Source organism: Scyliorhinus torazame, chromosome 10, assembly GCF_047496885.1.
Source record: "Scyliorhinus torazame isolate Kashiwa2021f chromosome 10, sScyTor2.1, whole genome shotgun sequence".
In the NCBI taxonomy this organism is placed as follows: domain Eukaryota; kingdom Metazoa; phylum Chordata; class Chondrichthyes; order Carcharhiniformes; family Scyliorhinidae; genus Scyliorhinus; species Scyliorhinus torazame.
In genome coordinates this window covers 15,926,042-15,945,394 of record NC_092716.1, presented here as the reverse complement: position 1 = coordinate 15,945,394, position 19,353 = coordinate 15,926,042, and positions in this window count along the sequence as shown.

The following is a 19,353-nucleotide window of genomic DNA, read 5'->3' as shown; positions in this document are numbered from 1 at the left end:
AACAGACTTGCACAATGGGCATCCAGGTGTGACCAGAATGAAAATGTTGGCCCGGAGTTATGTCTGGTGGCCAGGCCTCGACACCGACATTGAGAAGGTGGCCCAAAACTGCTCCATTTGCCAGGAGCATCAGAAGCTTCCGCCGGCCGTGCCCCTACATCACTGGGAATGGCCAGGGCGGCCTTGGGCACGCTTGCATGCAGATTTTGCAGACCCTTTTCAAGGATCCATGTTCCTTCTATTAATTGACGCCCAGTCTAAATGGCTAGAGGTGCATAAGATGCAGGGGACAACGTCCTACGCAACAATTGAAAAGATGCGTTTGTCGTTTAGTACGCATGGCCTCCCCGAGGTGCTGGTCACGGATAACGGCACTCCATTCATGAGTGAGGAGTTTGTGAGGTTCACGAAGATGAACGGGATACGCCATATCTGCACTGCCCCTTACCACCCGGCTTCAAATGGGTTGGCAGAGCAGACATTCAAAAGAGGCCTAAAGAAGCAGTCTTCCGGATCAATGGACACGAGACTGGCTCGCATTTTGTTTACGTATAGGACAACCCCCCATGCGGTGACTGGGGTAGCTCCCGCAGAACTCCTAATGGGCCGGAGACTTCGCACCCGCCTTAGTCTGGTTTTCCCGGACATTGGCGCAAAAGTACGCCGCACACAAGAACGGCAGGGACAGGGATTTTCTCGGCATCGGCAGATTCGGCAGTTTGTGCCCGGTGACCCAGTGTTCGTTCGGAATTTTGCTGGTGGTGCCCAGTGGGTTCCTGGTGCAATCTTTCGCCAAACGGGCTCTATATCTTACCAGGTGCAAGCCCAGAGTCATCTCCAGCGCAAACATGTAGACCACGTTCGGTCCAGAAGACTATCCCCTCAAAAGATTCCCCGCCCCCGGAGCTCATTTCTACAGCCGCAGAGAGGAGAGACAAGGGAAGGTAGTCCTCACAATCTTCCACTGGTGCCTCACTCGAAGCCTGCGCAGGTCGTTACAGAACCGAATGGAGATAGAGACGCTGACATGACGGAGGCAGCAGACTCTGACTCCGAGATGGAGACACAGGATGCATCAGAGGGGGAATCCTCGGGTCCACGGGCCGTGGATGTACAACCATTGCGCCGTTCATCACGGAAGCGCCGGTCTCTGTCTCGTTACACACTGCCTGATCCAGCACCGCGTGCAAATGGTGTCCGGCCTGCGGAAAAACGAGTCCGACGCCCTCCTTTGCCAGGGTCTTCGGTGGATTCCTTGGACTTTGGGGGGGAGGGATGTTATAACCTGCCTACTTACCATTGGCTGGGGACTAATGACAATCCCACAATCCTGTGGGAGTATGAGCTTCCCCAATGAGGGGGGCGGAGAAACCATTAGTAAACTCCAAGTATAAATAAAGCTGGCCAGTTTGGAAACAGCAGGAAAGAGTGTGCAGCAAGGGAAGTTGCTGCTGCTGTTATATATATGTGTTATTGTAAATAAATGTTATTACTTTGTATCCTTAAAACTCGTGCTAGATTCTTCGTGGCCCTCACAAAAGACCTCTGCGAGGAGCACTGGCTTCTATGGCTTTACAGAAAATCCTCTCCATACCAGATATCTTCCAGGTTGCCATTTCTAGTGACCTGGGTGAGGTAAGCTCGCTGCAGTAGAGGCCATTTATGAAAACTGTTGTCAGGTTTGTCAGATAAGGAAAGGCCTGATTGGGAACAGTTAATATCGGGTGAAAACCTTCATCAGAATTGTTGCCAATGTTCTCCCTCCTTTTATTCCCAATTCCCAGATTTCACAGCTTTTCTGCTCAGTCAAACTCATGATTATGGGGCATAAAATCAGTCGATTGGATGAAACGCTGTTCAGAGCAAACAGAATAAAACTCCATCTGCACAAATTTCCAGGTAATCTCAACATAAATCTCCATGAAATACACAGCGCCGGGAGACGCTTCATAACAAAGGGAATTCAATGTCTGAAGCCCACTGGGTGGTCAGGGGTTGGTCCCTTCAGCAAGCTGTGGGCAATTTACACTGCGACGAGCTGTCTCTGTCTCTCTGTCTCTCTCCCTCTTTGAGAGAGGTATCGCATTGCAGAGAAATGCATCCGAAAGTAGCAAACATTAACATACGGCTCTGTTGCTGTGGGTAATTGTGAAACAGACTGATGGAATGCAATCCAATTGCACACTTTAGCATTCAAAGCTGAGCAGTTGAGCTTTGGATACAGCCCTGGATAACCATTTAGACCCAGTTCTCAATTGTTTTGCACCCGCTGAATAATGAGACCGTTAGATAGATTTATGCTGAGTATGTGCAGGGCACTAACGACTGCAGCAATTCAGGCATAGATTAGATTCAAAGATGTGTGTTCCTATTGTTGATTAATATTTTTAAGATGGTGATGAAACATCCTAATCCTCCTTAATTCCCACATTCCCGCCTCTTCGTGGCGACACATCCACTCTTTGTATCTTGATGGCAGTTTCGGGAGTCACCGCTTTCATTGACATAGAGGGCAAAGGCTTGACTTCAAATATTTGCTTTTCAATTCCAATGAGGCGTCCTATGAAAAAGTAGCATGCGGAAAAAGTAACTTTGGACCTTTGGATTCCAAGCTCTCCACCATTGGGTTTTTACCTGGATTTATTAATCGACTACTCTGATTAATCACCATCTATTCTCATGGTGTAATGTTGCTACAAGGAGGATAGAAGGCAAACGACAGGAGCTGTGTTCCTTTCTTGTCTAGCACTATTCCTTTGCTTATTCTTGAGTTGTGGGTATTGTTGGCAAAGCCAGCATTCAGTGCCTGCACATAAATGCCCTTCAGAAGAAGCTGCCCTCTTGAGCTGATGCAGTCCATTTGATTTAGGTGCTGTGAAAGGGAGTTCCTGGATTTTGACCCAGCCAAATATGAAGCAACAGCGATTTAGTTCCAAGTCAGGAAGGTGTGCAACTTGGAGGGGAACTTGTCGGTGGTACCCATGCAGCTGCTGTCCTGTCCTTCTAGGTGCTAAAGATCAGGGGCCCGATTCTTTGTTCCTGAGTGTTGACGCCGGGGCAGGAATCGTATGATGTTGTTGCCATTACAGAGACCTGGTTGAGGGAAGGGCAGGATTGGCAGCTAAACGTTCCAGGATTTAGATGTTTCAGGCGGGATAGAGGGGGATGTAAAAGGGGAGGCGGAGTTGCGCTACTTGTTCGGGAGAATATCACAGCTATACTGCGAGAGGACACCTCAGAGGGCAGTGAGGCTATATGGGTAGAGATCCGGAATAAGAAGGGTGCAGTCACAATGTTGGGGGTATACTACAGGCCTCCCAACAGCCAGCGGGAGATAGAGGAGCAGATAGGTAGACAGATTTTGGAAAAGAGTAAAAACAACAGGGTTGTGGTGATGGGAGACTTCAACTTCCCCAATATTGACTGGGACTCACTTAGTGCCAGGCGCTTAGACGGGGCGGAGTTTGTAAGGAGCATCCAGGACGGCTTCTTAAAACAATATGTAAACAGTCCAACTAGGGAAGGGGCGGTACTGGACCTGGTATTGGGGAATGAGCCCGGCCAGGTGGTAGATGTTTCAGTAGGGGAGCATTTCGGTAACAGTGACCACAATTCAGTAAGTTTTAGAGTACTGGTGGACAAGGATAAGAGTGGTCCGAGGATGAATGTGCTAAATTGGGGGAAGGCTAATTATAACCATATTAGGCGGGAACTGAAGAACATAGATTGGGGGCGGATGTTTGAGGGCAAATCAACATCTGACATGTAGGAGGCTTTCAAGTGTCAGTTGAAAGGAATACAGGACAGGCATGTTCCTGTGAGGAAGAAAGATAAATACGGCAATTTTCGGGAACCTTGGATGACGAGTGATATTGTAGGCCTCGTCAAAAAGAAAAAGGAGGCATTTGTCAGGGCTAAAAGGCTGGGAACAGACGAAGCCTGTGTGGCATATAAGGAAAGTAGGAAGGAACTTAAGCAAGGAGTCAGGAGGGCTAGAAGGGGTCATGAAAAGTCATTGGCAAATAGGGTTAAGGAAAATCCCAAGACTTTTTACACGTACATAAAAAGCAAGAGGGTAGCCAGGGAAACGGTTGGCCCACTGAAGGATAGGCAAGGGAATCTATGTGTGGAGCCAGAGGAAACGGGCGAGGTACTAAATGAATACTTTGCATCAGTATTCACCAAAGAGAAGGAATTGGTAGATGTTGAGTCTGGAGAAGGGGGTGTAGATAGCCTGGGTCACATTGTGATCCAAAAAGACGAGGTGTTGGGTGTCTTAAAAAATATTAAGGTAGATAAGTCCCCAGGGCCTGATGGGATCTACCCCAGAATACTGAAGGAGGCTGGAGAGGAAATTGCTGAGGCCTTGACAGAAATCTTTGGATCCTCGCTGTCTTCAGGGGATGTCCCGGAGGACTGGAGAATAGCCAATGTTGTTCCTCTATTTAAGAAGGGGAGCAAGGATAATCCCGGGAACTACAGGCCGGTGAGCCTTACTTCAGTGGTAGGGAAATTACTGGAGAGAATTCTTCGAGCCAGGATCTACTCCCATTTGGAAGCAAATGGACGTATTAGTGAGAGGCAGCACGGTTTTGTGAAGGGGAGGTCGTGTCTCACTAACTTGATAGAGTTTTTCGAGGAGGTCACTAAGATGATTGATGCAGGTAGGGCAGTAGATGTTGTCTATATGGACTTCAGTAAGGCCTTTGACAAGGTCCCTCATGGTAGACTAGTACAAAAGGTGAAGTCACACGGGATCAGGGGTGAACTGGCAAGGTGGATACAGAACTGGCTAGGCCATAGAAGGCAGAGGGTAGCAATGGAGGGATGCTTTTCTAATTGGAGGGCTGTGACCAGTGGTGTTCCACAGGGATCAGTGCTGGGACCTTTGCTCTTTGTAGTATATATAAATGATTTTGAGGAAAATGTAACTGGTCTGATTAGTAAGTTTGCAGACGACACAAAGGTTGGTGGAATTGCGGATAGCGATGAGGACTGTCTGAGGATACAGCAGGATTTAGATTGTCTGGAGACTTGGGCGGAGAGATGGCAGATGGAGTTTAATCCGGACAAATGTGAGGTAATGCATTTTGGAAGGGCTAATTCAGGTAGGGAATATACAGTGAATGGTAGAACCCTCAAGAGTATTGAAAGTCAAAGAGATCTAGGAGTACAGGTCCACAGGTCATTGAAAGGGGCAACACAGGTGGAGAAGGTAGTCAAGAAGGCATACGGCATGCTTGCCTTCATTGGCCGGGGCATTGAGTATAAGAATTGGCAAGTCATGTTGCAGCTGTATAGAACCTTAGTTAGGCCACACTTGGAGTATAGTGTTCAATTCTGGTCGCCACACTACCAGAAGGATGTGGAGGCTTTAGAGAGGGTGCAGAAGAGATTTACCAGAATGTTGCCTGGTATGGAGGGCATAAGCTATGAGGAGCGATTGAATAAACTCGGTTTGTTCTCACTGGAATGAAGGAGGTTGAGGGGCGACCTGATAGAGGTATACAAAATTATGAGGGGCATAGACAGAGTGGATAGTCAGAGGCTTTTCCCCAGGGTAGAGGGGTCAATTACTAGGGGGCATAGGTTTAAGGTGAGAGGGGCAAAGTTTAGAGTAGATGTACGAGGCAAGTTTTTTACGCAGAGGGTAGTGGGTGCCTGGAACTCGCTACCGGAGGAGGTAGTGGAAGCAGGGACGATAGGGACATTTAAGGGGCATCTTGACAAATATATGAATAGGATGGGAATAGAAGGATACGGACCCAGGAAGTGTAGAAGATTGTAGTTTAGTCGGGCAGTATGGTCGGCACGGGCTTGGAGGGCCGAAGGGCCTGTTCCTGTGCTGTACATTTCTTTGTTCTTTGTTCTTTGTCCACGACAACAACAAAACTGGTGCCGTACCTGGACCGATTCAGCGATCGTTGAGGGCGAGCACCGGCACCACGTGGAACATAATCAATTCCAATGAGAAACGGTGCAGAATTCGCCGAGTTCGCGATTGACACTCAGGAGGCTGACAAGCTGCAGCCTTATATACACACTGCACTCCCCACATACACCATCCCAGCCAACAAGTGGGCACTAGTTGCAGTGGAGCATGTCCATTCCGCTTATGGGTAGGCTGGGGCCAGAGGGCACCTAGAGGGTGGCCTGGGGGGGGGGGGGGGGCACCTATCTGACCTGTGGCCTTAAATTCACAGTGGGCTGTTAGCAGTGTGCACTACTGCATGGCTGCCTTGCAATGGCGTTCCGCGCCCATCCACCCCAACCCACAGCCCATCTCCTGGCCACCCCCCCCCCCCCCACTATTCCCCCTGGCAGAAGCCCCCCAGCCAGTGGCACAACTGTCAGCAAGCTATGGTGATGTTGGACACTTTTTCCGTACCCCCTCTCTCCCCCCCTCAGCAGCAAAAGCACCGGTTTCACGATTTTTAAAAGCACAAGTGAACCGCGCCGTCGGGACTCCGTTCCAGACGAGGCAGAGAACTGCGGTGGCTCTGGAGAATACGAGGTCAGGCCCGCGAATGATATGCCAATGGCATTTACTGTACATGCGGAATGGAACGCATTGACGCCTCTGTCAAAGCGATGGAGCATTGCAATCTGGTGTGAAACCGGCGCTGGCCGGGTTTTTGGCGTCAAAAACGATTCTCGGCCCAATCGACTTTCCCGATTTCAGCGTCGGCCGACGGAGAATCCATGGGTTTGGAATGTGCTGTCGAAGGAGCCTCGCTGAGTAGCTGCAAACTATTTTGTCGATGATACATGCTGATGCTGGACATTAGTGGTGGCAGTATTTAATGTTGAAGGTGGTGAATTCGGTGCCAATCAAGAAGGCTGCTTTGCCTGGCTGTTGTCGAGCGTCTTGCGTGTTGTTGGAGCTGCACTCATCCAGGCAACTGTCGGTGCCTTTGGGGAGTCAGATAAGTTGCTTGAGAATTCCCGGTCTTTGGTCTGTCCTTGTCACCAGGGAGAATTGCGACTGGTTCAGTGTGCGACTGGTTCAGTTAGGGTTCTGGTCAGTGGTGAATGACGTCTGAGATGATGATGGTGGGAAATTCAGCAATGAGAATGTTGTTGAATGGCAAGGAGATTGTCTTTGTCATTTGTGGGGCGCGCCTTTAATTGCCACTTCTCAGCCTTGCTGAATGTTGCCAAAGCCTTGCTGAATGTGGACATACAGTCGTGTAGTATCTGAACAGTTGAGAATGGAGCAATCATCAGTGAACATCCCAACTTCTGACCTTATATTGGAAGAACTGTCAATAGTGAAGTGGCAGAAGATGGTTGGGCCTAGGAAATTGCCCTGATAGTGCTCCTGATGTTCTGGAATTGGGATGATCGGCCTTCAACAAACACAACCATCTTCCTTTGTGCTGGGTATGACTCCAATCCAGTGGAAACTTTGCCCCTCACTCCTATTGACTTCAATTTTGCTCCTTAATGCCACACTCAGTCAAATGCTGCCTTGAAGCCAAGGACACTCACTTTTAACTCACTTCTGGAATTCTGATTTCCTGTCCATGCTAGAACCAAGGAGGTAATGAAATATGGAACTGAGTGGTCCTGGTAGTACTCAAAATGAGCATCAATGAGCAGGTTATTGATGAGCGAGTGCTGCCTATTAGCACTGTCGACGACACCTTCCATCACATTGCCAGTGATAGAGAGTACTGCCATCTCACAGCGCCGGGAAGCTGGGTTCAATTCCAGCCTTGGGTGACTGTCTGTGTAAAGTTTGTACGTTCTCCCCATGTTTGCATGGGTTTCCTCAGGATTCTCTGGTTTCCTCCCACTGTCCAAGGGTATGCTGGTTAGATGAATTGATCAAGCTAATTTTCCACTTAGTCTCCAAAGATGCACAGGTTAAGGGATAGGGCAGGGCGATGGACCTGTGTAGAGTGCTCTTTTGGAGGGTCGGTGCAGACTCATGGGCCAAAAGGCCTCCTCCTGCACAGTAGGGATTCTATGAACAATGACTTTGATGAAGAGATTGAAGGCATGGTTGCTAAATTTGTTGATGACACAGAAATAGCTAGGAGGGTAAGGTATAAAGAGGATATGAAAGTCCCAGACGACCGTAGGCTGCTTTCCCCTTTGAGAGAGAGAGCTGACTGGTGGTGATTTAACCTGGGGGTCACCACACCTCAAACATGGACAAGGTTGAGACGATGGGGCCTTCATAGTAATCTCAGCCAGTAGAGGAATTGAATTCACACTGTAGGTATTGATCTAAATCACAAATCATCCATACAGCGAACTGAGCTAACCGACCTCCCTATGAAGAGGACGTTAGGCGTCTGCAAAGGCATTATAGATGGGTTAAGTGAATGGGTAGAAAGCTGGTAAAAGGAGTACCATGCAGGAAAATGAGTATTTGTCCATTTTGGCAGGAGAAATAGAAAAGTAGCATATAATTGGAGTGGAGAGAGATTGCAGAACTCTACGTGTGCAATTTTACAGCCCCTCCAGCCAATAAGAGTCTTCCATTCCCGCCCAAGTCAATGGAGTTTTGAATGGTTCGTTGCAATTTAACGGGCCTTTCCCCACCGCAATGGGGCCATAAGATCCTGTCCTAAAGTATAGGGCGATCGGAATATCCTGGGACATGAATCACAAAACATTAGCATACAAGTACAGCAAGAGATTAGGAGGGCAATGTTGTTGCTGGACGGTACATAGTCATAGAATTCACAGTGCAGAAGGAGGCCATTCGGCCCATCGAGTCTGCACCGGTTATTGGAAAGAGCACCCTACCCACGCCCACACCCCCATCCTATCCCCCATAACTGAGTAACCCCACCCAATACTAAGCGCAATTTTGGACACTATGGGCAATTTAGCATGGCCAATCCACCTAACCTGAACATCTTTGGACTGTGGGAGGAAACCGGAGCACCCGGAGGAAACCCACGCATACACGGGGAGAACGTGCAGACTCCACACAGACAGTGACCCAAGCCGGGAATCGAACATGGGACTCTGGAGCTGTGAAGCAATTGTGCTAACCACTGTGCTACCGTGCTGCCCCTACGGTAGCACAATGGTCATCACTGTGGCTTCACAGCTCCAGGGTCCCAGGTTCAGTTCCCGGCTTGGGTCACTGCCTGTGCGGAGTCTGCACGTTCTCCCCATGTCTGCGTGGGTTTCCTCCGGGTGCTCCAGTTTCCTCCCACAGTCCAAAGATGCGCAGGTTCGGTGGATTGGCCATGCTAAATTGCCTTCAGTGTCCAAAAAGGCTAGGGCGGGTTACAGGGTTACCGGGATGGGGTGGAAGTATGGGCTTAGCCGGGGTGGTCTTTCCAAGGGTCAAAACAGACTTTATGGGCCGAATGGCCTCCTTCTGCACTGTAAATTCTATGTTCGATGTTTATTGCAAAGGAAATGGCATATTAAAAAAAAGGAAGTTCTGCTGCAGCTGGTCAAGGTGTTGTTGAAACCACCTCTGGAGTACCGTGGACAATATTATTGCATTAGAGGGAGTTCAGAGAAGGTTCACACGACTGGTTCTGGGATGAAGGTTGGGCCTGTACCCACTGGAGTTGAGAGGAGTAATGACATTGTTGAAACATAAGATCCTGAGGGGTGGATGTTGCGGGGATGTTTCCTCTTCTGGGCGACAGAGGACTAGGGGACCCGGTATAAAAATAAGCCGTCTCCCATTTAAGATAGAGGTGATGAGAATTTCTTTCTCTGAATATCGTTAGCTTTTGGAAATTTATTCCCCTGTGAGCAGTGGGGTAGGGTCATTGAATATTTTTAGAGTTGAGTTGGATAGACTCTCGACTAACAGGGGTGAAAGGGGTCGTCATGAAAGTAGAATCGGGACCACAGAAGATCAGCGTCATCTTATCAAATGACCGAGCAGGATTGAAGGGCAGAATGGCCTACTCCCCACACCATATTCATTGGTGAATGAGTAGAAAGTGAGCAGACAATTCCACAGTATATTCAGCAAACCCAGGTCCAGTTTTGCAAGAGGGGTTGTTGGGAGAAATGTTGAATTTTGCTCTCCTTTGCCAGACATCCAACTCGATGTGGGACCGCTACCATTTCTCAGGAAGGAATCACTGATGTGGTCTGTCGACAAAATCCTGCGCTGACCGTTCCCAGAGCGCCCAATTGTGATGACTTGTTTGAGAGATATTTTGTAATCCTGTTGAAAGGCAAACAAAATAATGTTCACTTTGAGAAATTGAAAAGTAATTTGCCACCTGGGATGGAAAACGAATGGTTTGCCGGTCGATTTTCGGAACATTTCCATGCTAGATTGTTCACAGGGAAACAGCTGGAATTGCTTTGGAGGCAAGGCTGCGCGACCTATGCAAGAAGTAACTCATCCATGCTGTTAATCGACGGAGTGTGCATTGTATCGCTGTTTAAGAAGTGCTGCCTTTTACAGCCCTCCACGAAACAAGCTGAAAATTGGTTCGATGGAGATGACAGTGGGGAAAGGATTCTGTGGAAAATAAAAATGTTTACCTGTGCTTTCAAACATCACAGATGCGCCAGAGATGTGCCCTTGTTATTTATAGAAAGGACTGTCCAGGATAGAAAATAAATAATTTGTGGAATATCCAGGCAGGGTCTTTTAAAAATAATTCTTCGCTCCTTTCCAGGACTTAAACTGCGTTTGGATCCTCAGGTTTTGTCAGCCAGGCCATGCCTTACCCAAGTGATCATTCTTTGTGCGTGAGATATTGAACGTCAACAGGGCAGTCAACCATGTCCGTCACAACTGAACGTTCTCTTCTCCTCACCTGACACTAATGCACTTTCCTTTGGCCATTTTTATTTTCCACTTCCTAGACAAGGTGCATGGAGAGAAAATATCTGAAATTAAAAATAGTCGGCATAGATAGGCTCTCTGTTCTCCGTGGGTCGATAACACAGTGGCATTGCACTCACCAGTGGCCATCCTTCAGTCACACTTTACAGCCAGCACATTTCTGTGATCCACTTGTTTTCTGTTGCTAATTTTATCCCCTTCCTTATCTCATCGAACTCCATTGGGCCTAGAGATTCGACAGCAAAGGCATCTGTCAGGAAGTCTCCCTCCCCGCTTTATCACATGGGGTCCCAAGTCCGAGTGCCATGTTGAAACGGCACCCAAACAGTCTTTCACCTTTCACCGGATAAACTCTCAACCGTGCCTAGCAGACAGATTTTCACCATTGCCCTCATGGCACTTGCCCCATCCCACCCCGCCCCACTGGTCGTGCCTCCCATGTCCAATTTTCTGGTTGTAGAGGCACTATGTAGCAGAGAAAAGAAGCTAAAAGCAACATCTACTGACCTCAAAATCGTGGGTGAAATAATAATCGTCAGGTTTGTGTCACTTACACACAGTCGTAAAACAAACATTGTAATTACCTTGTGATGAATGTTGAGATTTTCATATATTCTATTTTATATTTGTAGCAACAATATTACTAAAAACCCTGGTTTAAAAAAGATATGTGCAGTATGTCTGCTAAAGCTGTAATTAAAGAGGCATAAAAGGTGAGGTAATCATTCATTCCAACCACTTTTGTGATTACAGATGAGGGGCTAAGGGAACATTGTTTATATTTTGGATATCTTTTGTTCTGTCTGCAGCTTTGCAGTCTATTATAAGATTTTAAGTTGAACAGCAGTGAGATATAGAATTTGAGTCTGGCAAAGCAGATGTGTACTGGATCTGCTCTTGAAAGGATTTCTATCCGATTGTCTTTACACAGCTAAGCAAGTAACCTGTTTTGTTAACTTTATTTATAAGTAGCATTTGGGTTGCTTAATTGGAATTAGTGGAAGGTGTAGATAGTAAGTGATGTGTTGGGTGTTCTGGATCACATACAGGTCACCAACACTTGAAGTAGTGCAACACTATTTTATTAAAAGGTTAACTATTTAAACATACTTGAACTGTGGGTAAATACAATACCAGCTTTAACTAAATAACTTTGCCTGGTCCTAACCAGTTGATGCACTCAGCACATGGTGAATGTCTGTGTTGCAGGCTGTGAGCTCTGTGGTCCTAGCTAGCTGCTACTCGAATGAGCGGGAACTCTGATGTCCCCTGTCTTTATAGAGCGTGTGCTCTCACTGATGATTGGCTGCAGTGTTGTGTATGTTGATTGGTCTTGCTGTGTGTCCATCAGTGTGTGTCTGCACCATGACACACTGGTGTATATTATGACGTCCCCCCTTTTATATAAAAAAAATGTGCCTGCGTGGCAATAAATAGTGTGTGGTGAATGTTCCTGACTACGTGTGTGCAAAATATTTACAGGACTATGTACTTGAAACTAAGCTATTTACATGGGAAGGTGCCTGGTGCAGAAAAAACAGTGTGTCACACAAATAACGAGATGAACACTATATACAAACCACTTGAACGGTTAAACGGAAGAACAGAACAGACCAGAGAGTCCATTAGTGCAAAGTTCGCAAATTAAGTCTCTGAGGTGGGTGACGAATTCTGGTTGACCGCCTGAAGGGTGGGTCAGGAGCCACCAGCTGAAGAGCGGGCTGGACTGCGTCAGAGTGAGGAGGATGCAGAATAACTGGAATCTCTGCATAGTCCAGGTCAGGGACAACAAGAGGGTATGGCACTGGTGGAGGATCACGTCGCGAACGTGGAACGAGACGAAGGGCATGCCGATTGCGGCGCAGAATGGGACCATCCGGTAGACGAACCAGGAACAAGCGGGGAGCCACCTGCCGAAGAACCACAGCAGTTGCAGGCCAGCCACCATCCGGATGATGGATGCGGATGTTGTCATCTGGAGCCAGAGCAGGGAGATCAGCTGCATGGGCGCCATGAGCCGCCTTGTGCTGTGCGCGAGACAGTTGCATTCGTTGAAGGACCGGAACGTGGTCGAGGTCTGGGACGTGAATGGATGGCACCGTCGTCCTTAGGGTGCGACCCATGAGCAGCTGGGTTTGCGACAGGCCAGTGGACAGTATGGCTGAGCGATAGGCCAGCAGGGCGAGGTAGAAGTCGGATCCCGCATCGGCAACCTTGCAGAGGAGCCGTTTGACTATGTGGACGCCCTTCTCCACTTTGCCATTGGATTGGGGGTACAGGGGACTGGATGTCACATGCACAAAGTTGTACCTGCTGGCAAAGTTGGACCATTCCTGGCTTGTGAAGCAGGGGCCATTGTCCGATACCACAGTGAGTGGGATGCTGTGACGAGCAAAGGTGACCTTACAGGCACGGATGACTGCAGACGATGTGATGTCGTGCAAACGTACCACCTCCGGGTAGTTTGAAAAATAGTCTACAATCAGAACATAGTCCCTGCCCAGCGCGTAGAACAGGTCGATGCTGACCTTGGACCAAGGGGACGTGACCAACTCATGGAGCTGTAGGGTCTCACGTGGTTGGGCCGGCTGGAACCGCTGACAGGTGGGGCAGTTGAGCACTGTGTTGGTGATGTCGTCATTGATGCCGGGCCAGTACACTGCCTCTCGGGCCCGTCGGCGGCACTTCTCCACGCCAAGATGGCCCTCGTGTAGCTGTTCCAAGACGAGCTTGCGCATGCTGTGCGGGATAACAATGCGGTCCAGCTTCAGGAGGACACCATCGACTACCACCAGATCGTCTCTGATGTTGTAAAACTGCGGGCATTGGCCCTTGAGCCACCCATCTGTTAGGTGTTGCATGACACCCTGCAGCAGGGGGTCAGCCGCAGACTCGCGGCGAATTTGGACGAGGCGTTCATCCGTGGCCGATAGATTGGAGGCCACAAAGGCCACATGGGCGTCAACCTGGCAGACGAATCCCGCTGGGTCACACGGGGTGTTGACTGCCCTGGACAGAGCGTCGGCTGTGATGAGGTCTTTGCCCGGGGTGTATACGAGCTGGAAGTCGTATCGTCGGAGTCTGAGTAGAATGCGCTGGAGGCGAGGCGTCATGTCGTTCAAGTCATTTTGTATTATATTGACCAGCGGGCGATGGTCGGTCTCGACGGTGAATTGGGTAAGGCCGTACACATAATCATGAAATTTGATGACACCGCTCAGCAGGCCCAGGCACTCCTTTTCTATCTGCGCGTAGCACTGTTCCATGGGGGTCATGGCGCGTGACGCATATGCAACGGCGGCCCATGATGAGGCCTCATCGCGTTGCAGGAGCACTGCCCCAATGCCAGATTGGCTGGCATCGGTCAAACTTTTTGTCTCTTTCGCTGGATCAAAAAAGGCCAATACCGGGGCCGTGGTAAGTTTGGTTTTAAGTTCTGTCCATTCGTTCTCGTGGGCAGGAAGCCATTGGAAGTCTGTCATCTTCCTGACCAGGTTCCTGAGAGCTGTGGTATGAGAGGCGAGGTTAGGGATGAACTTCCCTTGGAAGTTGACCATGCCCAGAAATCGGAGGACCGCCTTCTTGTCCTCTGGCTTTTTCATGGCTGTGATGGCAGCCACCTTGTCCGCATCCGGCCGCACACCCAATTGGGAGATATGGTCCCCTAGGAACTTGTGTTCCGTCTGGCCGAAGGAGCATTTGGCTCTGTTGAGGTGAAGGCCCTGCTCCCGTATGCGTTTGAACACACGCTGGAGGCGACTGATATGCTCCTGCGGGGTGGTGGACCAAATGATTATGTCGTCAACATAGACGCGAACACCTTCAATGCCTTCCATCATTTGTCCCATGATCCTGTGGAATACTTCTGATGCCAATATGATCCCAAACGGCATCCTGTTGTAACAATATCTGCCAAAAGGGGTGTTAAAGGTACACATTTTCTTGCTGGATCTGTCTAGTTGAATTTGCCAGAATCCTTTCAAGGCGTCAAGTTTGGTGAAGAGTTTGGCCCGAGCCATCTCGCATGTGATCTCTTCGCACTTGGGGATTGGGTAATGCTCCCTCATGTTGCGATTCAGATCCTTTGGATCAATGCAGATTCTGAGCTCGCTGGAAGGCTTCTTTACGCACACCATGGAACTGACCCAGTCGGTTGGTTCCGTAACTCTGGAGATCACTCCTTGGTCTTGGAGGTCCTGCAGCTGCAGCTTGAGGCGGTCCTTGAGGGGTGCTGGGAGTCTGTGGGGTGCATGCACCACTGGCCATGAGATTGGCGGAGGCACCAGTGTCCAGGCGGAATCGTATTTGAGACCGGTTGACCGTCAGGGTGGCACACCACTCAGCGTCTGGATCGATGCTGTATACCGACAGCGGCTGGTGTCTTCGGGGACAGCCTGTTTTTCGTTACGGCACCGACTCAAAAAGGCGCCTTCGGGTCCTCGGTGTCACTGCTGTGCGGAAGGTCGGAATCGGACTCGGTGACCGTGGGTTGAATTGCCCGAACATTCCTGCGAGGCTGGCTGAAGCGATATGAATTGGAAGGCTGAGCAGCTCAACAGCAGGCAGCACAGTGGCCAAGTCTTCCACATCGTAGGCATTGTCGAGATTTTGCGGGGCATTGCCGCTTTAAATGGGCGGAGCCACCGTTGCCACACGTCGTGACGTCAGCACGTTTGCTGCGCCACCGCGCATGCACTGTGTGTTCATGCGTGGTGCGCGCCTGCGCATTACGTTCCTCCATATCGCCGTCCCCTCGTTTGGTGCGTACAAGCGCGGGAGTCCACGAAAAGCTCGCAAAATGGCCGCCCTCATCCAGGCTGAGGCCGTGGAGGTGTTCAATCACTTGGACCCGTTCCGCCTCATGAGGACCTTACCGCTTGTATATGGAAGTACCGACTGGTGGCATTTTCATGTAGGACACAGGTCTCGATGGCGGTCGCTAGTGTGAGTTGCTTTCCTTTGAGGAGCTGCTGTCGTAGGGGGTCCGACTGAACATCGAAAATGATCTGGTCGCATATCATGGAGTTGGAGGTGGGCCCGTAGCTGCAAGACTGCGCAAGGATGCGGAGGTGCGTTAAAAAAGATTGGAAAGGTTCGTCCTTACCCTGCAAAAGCTGCTGGAACACGTAGCGTTCGAAACTTTCATTCACCTCTACGCTGTAGTGAGTGTCAAATTTGAGGAGAACCGTCTTGAACTTCGTCTTGTCTTCATCATCTGCAAAGGTGAGAGAGTTGAAAATATGGATGGCATGGTCCCCGGCCGTGGAGAGGAGAAGAGCAATCTTTCTGGTGTCCAAGGTGCCCTCCCTGTCCTTGGCTTCGAGGTAGATCTGGAAGCGCTGTTCGAAAATCTTCCACTTGGCCCCGAGGTTGACGGCGATGCGGAGCGGCGGCGGCGGGCTGATTTTGTCCATGTTACGGAATGCTGGCCGATGGCAGATCACTTGCAGGTAGGTCTAAGAAGTACTAGTATGCAACCACTCCTGGTATTATGATGTGTTGTGTGTTCTAGATCACATACAGGTCACCAACACTTGAAGTAGTGCAACACTATTTTATTAAAAGGTTAATTATTTAAACATACTTGAACTGTGGGTAAATACGATACTAGCTTTAACTAAAGCCCTTTCCCTTGTCATAGCCAGTTGATGCACTCAGCACATGGTGAATGTCTGTGTTGCAGGCTGTGAGCTCTGTGCTCCTAGCTAGCTGCTGCTCGAATGACCGTGAACTCTGATGCCCCCTGTCTTTATAGTGCGTGTGCTCTCACTGGTGATTGGCTGCGGTGTTGTGTATGTTGATTGGTCCCACTGTGTGTCCATCAGTGTGTGTCTGCACCATGATATACTGGTGTATATCATGACAGTAAGCTCAAGTTTTTACCTTTTATTTAAGAACTGTTTAACTGACAATTGTAAAGCTATTTCTCTGGTGTCAATATAGTTAATTCTGTGTTTAAAGTAAAGTTTGTTTTAACATTAAAGATATCTGTTGGTCGGAATCATCACTCCTGGGGTGAAGTATTCTTTTCTCACAGTTGTACAAATTACAAACATTGTTTGGGTTCTCATCTGGTATCCCAAAAACCTGGGAAATCTAATTTGCAGGGCGACATGATTTCGGTGAGTTGGCCTTTAAATGAACATTCATGAGAAATGAGGGGCTGGTTTAGCACAGGGCTAAATCGCTGGCTTTGAAAGCAGACCAAGGCAGGCCAGCAGTGCGGTTCAATTCCCGTACCGGCTTCCCCGAACAGGCGCCGGAATGTGGCGACTTGGGGCTTTTCCCAGTAACTTCATTTGAAGCTTACTTGTGACAATAAGCGAATTTCATTTCATTTTCGAGATGCGAATGAATGCAAATGGTATTCACGGCATTGTGCATCGGTAAATTCGACCTATCTTAAACCCAACTTGAAAGTCCGGGAGGCCAAAATTCCTTGTTGGCTGGAATGGAAGATTCCACCCACTGCTTTGGACATTCTGAGGGGTGTAAATGCATATAACAATAATCTTTATCAGTGTCACCAGTAGGCTTACATTAACACTGCAAAGAAGTTACTGTGAAAATCCCCTAGTCGCCACATTCTGCCGCTGTACGGGTACACTGAGGGGGAATTCAGAATGTCCAGTTCACTTAACAAACACGTCTTTCAGGGCTTACAGGAGGAAACTGGATCACCCGGAGGAAACCCATGCAAACATGGGGAGAATGTGTAGACTCCGCACAGACAGTGTCCCAAGCGGCAGTTGAACTCGGGACCCTGGCGCTGTGAAGTGACAGTGCTGACCACTGTGCTTCCGTGCCATCCTACGATCTGGAGACTGGACAATCTAGGTCATGATGCTTGCTCAGTATGCAGCATCAGCCAACAGTTGTCCACACCAGTGTTTTTCAAAACTTTTTTTCTCGGGACCCAATTTTGCCAACTGGGTAACCTTCGGGACCCAGGCTACGTGACCTTCGCAAACCACGTCAGCAACCTTCGCGAACCATGCCAGCCAACCTGCATGACACACGCCACATTCACTTGCCTTTAATGCAAATGGGGAGCCTGCTTTGTCCTCACAATCTCACATGAATCAGGTTTAAAGGAGGAGGGGACAATGTGCATATTGGGTGCAGACTTCAATCAATCCTTTGTGCTGTCTTCGGCTTTATGAAAGTAGAAAATCGAACCTCGCACATGTAGGTCACCGGGAAGGGCAGTAGCAACAACATGCTTGTTTTACTCAGCACTGGACATTTCTGGGAGATGCTACACCACAATTCTGACAGCCTCATGGGCTTTTGGTTTGTTTTGATTTATTTTTAAGGTGGTATCACAGGTCAGCTACAGAAGCATAATCGTTTAATTTTGAGTCAGCTGTAAGTTAATAACAGACTCTAGGTTCTCAACCTCAAAAGGCTGCTTCTGACCCGATACAGCCTAATTTATTTTCAATTAGAAGGTGGCAGTGGCCACCATTCGCAATGTAAAAGCTGGTTGTGGGCATTGGGGCACTTCTCCCGTGATCGGGATCACCTTGAAATGGCATGACCCATCACACTGTCACCCCCTGACACCTGCTCGCGACCCGTACACAGGTCGTGACCCGCAATTTGAAAAACCCTGGATTACATCCTAACGCAACATCAATCCTCATGTTGAAAAAAGAAGAGACTAACTAAATAAGGACAAAATGCCAGTTACAACCTGAGCCAGCGACATGGTCTCCATTCAGCAGAATGTTTAAAGACTTGCGTTCTACAGTAAAAAGAGAGTCTGCTTTTTAATTGACCTAATTTGTCTATGTAAATGAGTTGTTAATTAGCATTATTTATCAATGTGTTACACCCTAATCTAAACATGAAGAGATACGATTTGTGTTTTGTGAGTTACAGAGGAGATACATCTTTAAACAAACTCAATACAAATGCATAATTCAGTCTGTTTGCATAATTTATATCTCATCTCTAGCATCTCTTCTGTCGCTTAAGAACGGAACTTTTTCTTTGAGTTAAGTGAACAATCTGTTTAGTGATGTCCTGATTTGTGTATTCAAATTATACCTAATTACTTTCTTGCCAACAGCATAATGGCTCAACACCACGAACACTTCATAAAGATTGAGTTTTTGATTTAATAAAGAGGAAATTCTATTTCTGAATCCATTTAAGTCACATATCTAAATTAGATCATAATTTATTATATAATTTCAAATTGCATTATGAATGCACTCCCCTTGTTTCATACGGAAGAACTTAGAAGGTCAAGACTGTTTTCCAATGAATCTAGTTTACATATGTAAACTAGGCTTGATTTCCACAATTCATTCCTCAATTATCTCTGGAGCCTCATTTTTCCACTCCCTATGAAATATCCATGCAAATTCAATGAGACTTGAATGCTTTTGAAATGTAGCTATCCAACATTTACTCCCTCAGTTGGCAGTGCAGTTGCTCCACATCCAGCAAAAAATTGGGCATTGGCACTGTCGCTGAACTGAAATGCATATGTTTGAGGGCCACTCTAATACAGGGGCCTGAGGCCTCACGTCTCCACCAAGAGGATTTAATTT